The 6,156-nt window shown below is 42.9% G+C and overlaps 1 long non-coding RNA gene across 1 annotated transcript; it reads right to left on the bottom strand.

Annotated features, from left to right (window-relative positions):
• Window positions 1-1,270: 1,270 nt before the first annotated feature.
• On the bottom strand, window positions 1,271-5,688 carry LOC128028641 (uncharacterized). Its single transcript, XR_008187192.1, has 6 exons — window positions 5,577-5,688; window positions 4,725-4,813; window positions 3,873-3,961; window positions 3,021-3,109; window positions 2,169-2,257; window positions 1,271-1,405 (listed from the first exon to the last, which is right to left on the bottom strand). It is a non-coding gene; the product is annotated as an uncharacterized LOC128028641 (long non-coding RNA).
• Window positions 5,689-6,156: the final 468 nt, after the last annotated feature.

Consider the following 6,156-nt stretch of genomic DNA (forward strand, 5'->3'; position numbering starts at 1 on the left):
GCAGGCTCCACTTTCATACTGGCCACACCAGAGTGTCCCATCACCCAGTATAGGGCTCTAACAGTCAGGGCTGTAATGTCCCGGGCTCTATTACCCAGGGCCTAAGTGGTTAAGGTCAGGGTTGGTTTTTGGGAGGAGATTTTAAACTATATACAAGTACACAAGCCTTTTATCGCGACGTTTCGACAGCTTTCTGTGTCTTCTTCAGGCATGACTTGTGTAAAATAAATGTTTTTGTCTCTGAGCTCAATTTAATTTTTTAATTTTATTTCTAAACACCATGTATGTGGTGGAGCAAAAAATCAACTGTCATCCTCTTCTCACTCGGGAGCTGTGTGTGCAGCTTCTTATACCCCGAGCAGGGCCTAGGCTCCTCCCCTCTGTTTATTTTTGAATTTTTAAATTTTTCTAATTTTTCAGAGCCTTTTCTTTGAATATATCAAGCACTTTTAAGTGCACTTTTTGAATTCAAGCACTCTTTCATCTTCCCTTACACTCTTATAAGTTTACTTTTTTTGTTTTAGTGTACACTTTTTTGTGTTACTAACTTCACAGACCCATTTATTTATGTTTCACTTTCACACACTTATTTGTGTTTTTAGCACCCCTTTGTTTTATTTTACAACACATTTTTTTGTGTTATGTATCACTCACGGCACCCCCATTGTCTTTTCAACCTCAACTGTGCTTTCATTCAAAAAAATACACCTTTTTGTGCTATGATACATCCCTCTTTCTAGCTCACTACTGTACATTTTTGTGTATCACATTTAAACCAACTATATACAAATTCTGTTTACATGACTCTTAACCCACATGTATCTTTTTTGATTTTTTACAGATGGAGACATCCAGTATGGTTTTCCGTAAAGGGAGACCAGCGAGGCCCAGAGAGAGAGGCACGGGCTGAGTTAGGTAAGTAGAGATCCCAGAACCAACGCCCAAAGGGCATCGGACTGGGTTGTGCACTGTCCATCCCACCCATGGTCACCAAGCAGGCTCCACTTTCATACTGGCCACACCAGAGTGTCCCATCACCCAGTATAGGGCTCTAACAGTCAGGGCTGTAATGTCCCGGGCTCTATTACCCAGGGCCTAAGTGGTTAAGGTCAGGGTTGGTTTTTGGGAGGAGATTTTAAACTATATACAAGTACACAAGCCTTAGGGTTAGGGTTAGGTTAGGTTAGGTTAGGGTTAGGTTAGGTTAGGGTTAGGGTTAGGGTTAGGGTTAGGGTTAGGTATATAGATAAAAACGAGTTTCACCCTCATTAATTCCACCCTCGTTAGCATATGCGATCTGATTGGCCAAAGCTTACCTGTCCGTATCTTTTGAAGCGTAGGTCCGATGTGCACATAACTGGTATCGTTGGATTCAGAAGGCGGCCTTCTTTCAGGTAGCGTGGATCTATGGAAGAAAGGATGTCGTTTTCAAATCCAATGTGACCGTACATCAGTCTAAAGCGTGACAAAAAGGAAGCCAGTCATCGATAAAAACAAGAAATACATCCAAACGAAATAACCCGTGAAATCATTTGTCTTTTTAGGAACAAGGTATCACTAGCCTGAATAAAAATAGTTTTCCAGCCAGTTCGTGTGCGTCTGTGTGTTTTGACTGCATATGCGTGTGAGTGTGCACACGTGCGTGTGAGTGTGCACAGGAGTGTATGTGTGTGTTTGTGAAAGAGAGAGAGAGTGCATCATTAAAATTAGACTGGAAAGATGTCTTTGAGTGAAGTCATCCGCTCAAGAGCTCCGCCTGGAGTGTCAAATCCTGCTAAAATATTGGAATCCTAATCAGTTTTTTACACATGGCTATTCACAGTTTTATCCAGGAGAGGGCGACCGAGAAGCCAAGGGTTATATCCTGGAGAATATGATATTAGTTTTATGATATTTCTGTACAGAATTTGATGAAGCGTCTGGTTAATAAAGGTTTACAGAGTCTAGGGACTGGCACGTTTAAAAACGGTGGGGCCAGGGGTCAGTGGGTTACGGTCAGTGGGGCTAAGGCTAGCAGTTTTGTTTGGGGCTAAGGCTAGCAGTTTTGAGGGTTAAGGTTTAGGGGCTAGTTTGGGGTCAGTTGCAGCTAGGTATATAGATAAAAACGAGTTTCACCCTCATTAATTCCACCCTCGTTAGCATATGCGATCTGATTGGCCAAAGCTTACCTGTCCGTATCTTTTGAAGCGTAGGTCCGATGTGCACATAACTGGTATCGTTGGATTCAGAAGGCGGCCTTCTTTCAGGTAGCGTGGATCTATGGAAGAAAGGATGTCGTTTTCAAATCCAATGTGACCGTACATCAGTCTAAAGCGTGACAAAAAGGAAGCCAGTCATCGATAAAAACAAGAAATACATCCAAACGAAATAACCCGTGAAATCATTTGTCTTTTTAGGAACAAGGTATCACTAGCCTGAATAAAAATAGTTTTCCAGCCAGTTCGTGTGCGTCTGTGTGTTTTGACTGCATATGCGTGTGAGTGTGCACACGTGCGTGTGAGTGTGCACAGGAGTGTATGTGTGTGTTTGTGAAAGAGAGAGAGAGTGCATCATTAAAATTAGACTGGAAAGATGTCTTTGAGTGAAGTCATCCGCTCAAGAGCTCCGCCTGGAGTGTCAAATCCTGCTAAAATATTGGAATCCTAATCAGTTTTTTACACATGGCTATTCACAGTTTTATCCAGGAGAGGGCGACCGAGAAGCCAAGGGTTATATCCTGGAGAATATGATATTAGTTTTATGATATTTCTGTACAGAATTTGATGAAGCGTCTGGTTAATAAAGGTTTACAGAGTCTAGGGACTGGCACGTTTAAAAACGGTGGGGCCAGGGGTCAGTGGGTTACGGTCAGTGGGGCTAAGGCTAGCAGTTTTGTTTGGGGCTAAGGCTAGCAGTTTTGAGGGTTAAGGTTTAGGGGCTAGTTTGGGGTCAGTTGCAGCTAGGTATATAGATAAAAACGAGTTTCACCCTCATTAATTCCACCCTCGTTAGCATATGCGATCTGATTGGCCAAAGCTTACCTGTCCGTATCTTTTGAAGCGTAGGTCCGATGTGCACATAACTGGTATCGTTGGATTCAGAAGGCGGCCTTCTTTCAGGTAGCGTGGATCTATGGAAGAAAGGATGTCGTTTTCAAATCCAATGTGACCGTACATCAGTCTAAAGCGTGACAAAAAGGAAGCCAGTCATCGATAAAAACAAGAAATACATCCAAACGAAATAACCCGTGAAATCATTTGTCTTTTTAGGAACAAGGTATCACTAGCCTGAATAAAAATAGTTTTCCAGCCAGTTCGTGTGCGTCTGTGTGTTTTGACTGCATATGCGTGTGAGTGTGCACACGTGCGTGTGAGTGTGCACAGGAGTGTATGTGTGTGTTTGTGAAAGAGAGAGAGAGTGCATCATTAAAATTAGACTGGAAAGATGTCTTTGAGTGAAGTCATCCGCTCAAGAGCTCCGCCTGGAGTGTCAAATCCTGCTAAAATATTGGAATCCTAATCAGTTTTTTACACATGGCTATTCACAGTTTTATCCAGGAGAGGGCGACCGAGAAGCCAAGGGTTATATCCTGGAGAATATGATATTAGTTTTATGATATTTCTGTACAGAATTTGATGAAGCGTCTGGTTAATAAAGGTTTACAGAGTCTAGGGACTGGCACGTTTAAAAACGGTGGGGCCAGGGGTCAGTGGGTTACGGTCAGTGGGGCTAAGGCTAGCAGTTTTGTTTGGGGCTAAGGCTAGCAGTTTTGAGGGTTAAGGTTTAGGGGCTAGTTTGGGGTCAGTTGCAGCTAGGTATATAGATAAAAACGAGTTTCACCCTCATTAATTCCACCCTCGTTAGCATATGCGATCTGATTGGCCAAAGCTTACCTGTCCGTATCTTTTGAAGCGTAGGTCCGATGTGCACATAACTGGTATCGTTGGATTCAGAAGGCGGCCTTCTTTCAGGTAGCGTGGATCTATGGAAGAAAGGATGTCGTTTTCAAATCCAATGTGACCGTACATCAGTCTAAAGCGTGACAAAAAGGAAGCCAGTCATCGATAAAAACAAGAAATACATCCAAACGAAATAACCCGTGAAATCATTTGTCTTTTTAGGAACAAGGTATCACTAGCCTGAATAAAAATAGTTTTCCAGCCAGTTCGTGTGCGTCTGTGTGTTTTGACTGCATATGCGTGTGAGTGTGCACACGTGCGTGTGAGTGTGCACAGGAGTGTATGTGTGTGTTTGTGAAAGAGAGAGAGAGTGCATCATTAAAATTAGACTGGAAAGATGTCTTTGAGTGAAGTCATCCGCTCAAGAGCTCCGCCTGGAGTGTCAAATCCTGCTAAAATATTGGAATCCTAATCAGTTTTTTACACATGGCTATTCACAGTTTTATCCAGGAGAGGGCGACCGAGAAGCCAAGGGTTATATCCTGGAGAATATGATATTAGTTTTATGATATTTCTGTACAGAATTTGATGAAGCGTCTGGTTAATAAAGGTTTACAGAGTCTAGGGACTGGCACGTTTAAAAACGGTGGGGCCAGGGGTCAGTGGGTTACGGTCAGTGGGGCTAAGGCTAGCAGTTTTGTTTGGGGCTAAGGCTAGCAGTTTTGAGGGTTAAGGTTTAGGGGCTAGTTTGGGGTCAGTTGCAGCTAGGTATATAGATAAAAACGAGTTTCACCCTCATTAATTCCACCCTCGTTAGCATATGCGATCTGATTGGCCAAAGCTTACCTGTCCGTATCTTTTGAAGCGTAGGTCCGATGTGCACATAACTGGTATCGTTGGATTCAGAAGGCGGCCTTCTTTCAGGTAGCGTGGATCTATGGAAGAAAGGATGTCGTTTTCAAATCCAATGTGACCGTACATCAGTCTAAAGCGTGACAAAAAGGAAGCCAGTCATCGATAAAAACAAGAAATACATCCAAACGAAATAACCCGTGAAATCATTTGTCTTTTTAGGAACAAGGTATCACTAGCCTGAATAAAAATAGTTTTCCAGCCAGTTCGTGTGCGTCTGTGTGTTTTGACTGCATATGCGTGTGAGTGTGCACACGTGCGTGTGAGTGTGCACAGGAGTGTATGTGTGTGTTTGTGAAAGAGAGAGAGAGTGCATCATTAAAATTAGACTGGAAAGATGTCTTTGAGTGAAGTCATCCGCTCAAGAGCTCCGCCTGGAGTGTCAAATCCTGCTAAAATATTGGAATCCTAATCAGTTTTTTACACATGGCTATTCACAGTTTTATCCAGGAGAGGGCGACCGAGAAGCCAAGGGTTATATCCTGGAGAATATGATATTAGTTTTATGATATTTCTGTACAGAATTTGATGAAGCGTCTGGTTAATAAAGGTTTACAGAGTCTAGGGACTGGCACGTTTAAAAACGGTGGGGCCAGGGGTCAGTGGGTTACGGTCAGTGGGGCTAAGGCTAGCAGTTTTGTTTGGGGCTAAGGCTAGCAGTTTTGAGGGTTAAGGTTTAGGGGCTAGTTTGGGGTCAGTTGCAGCTAGGTATATAGATAAAAACGAGTTTCACCCTCATTAATTCCACCCTCGTTAGCATATGCGATCTGATTGGCCAAAGCTTACCTGTCCGTATCTTTTGAAGCGTAGGTCCGATGTGCACATAACTGGTATCGTTGGATTCAGAAGGCGGCCTTCTTTCAGGTAGCGTGGATCTATGGAAGAAAGGATGTCGTTTTCAAATCCAATGTGACCGTACATCAGTCTAAAGCGTGACAAAAAGGAAGCCAGTCATCGATAAAAACAAGAAATACATCCAAACGAAATAACCCGTGAAATCATTTGTCTTTTTAGGAACAAGGTATCACTAGCCTGAATAAAAATAGTTTTCCAGCCAGTTCGTGTGCGTCTGTGTGTTTTGACTGCATATGCGTGTGAGTGTGCACACGTGCGTGTGAGTGTGCACAGGAGTGTATGTGTGTGTTTGTGAAAGAGAGAGAGAGTGCATCATTAAAATTAGACTGGAAAGATGTCTTTGAGTGAAGTCATCCGCTCAAGAGCTCCGCCTGGAGTGTCAAATCCTGCTAAAATATTGGAATCCTAATCAGTTTTTTACACATGGCTATTCACAGTTTTATCCAGGAGAGGGCGACCGAGAAGCCAAGGGTTATATCCTGGAGAATATGATATTAGTTTTATGATATTT

The sequence above is a fragment of the Carassius gibelio genome, chromosome A15 (genome assembly GCF_023724105.1).
Source record: "Carassius gibelio isolate Cgi1373 ecotype wild population from Czech Republic chromosome A15, carGib1.2-hapl.c, whole genome shotgun sequence".
Taxonomy (NCBI): domain Eukaryota; kingdom Metazoa; phylum Chordata; class Actinopteri; order Cypriniformes; family Cyprinidae; genus Carassius; species Carassius gibelio.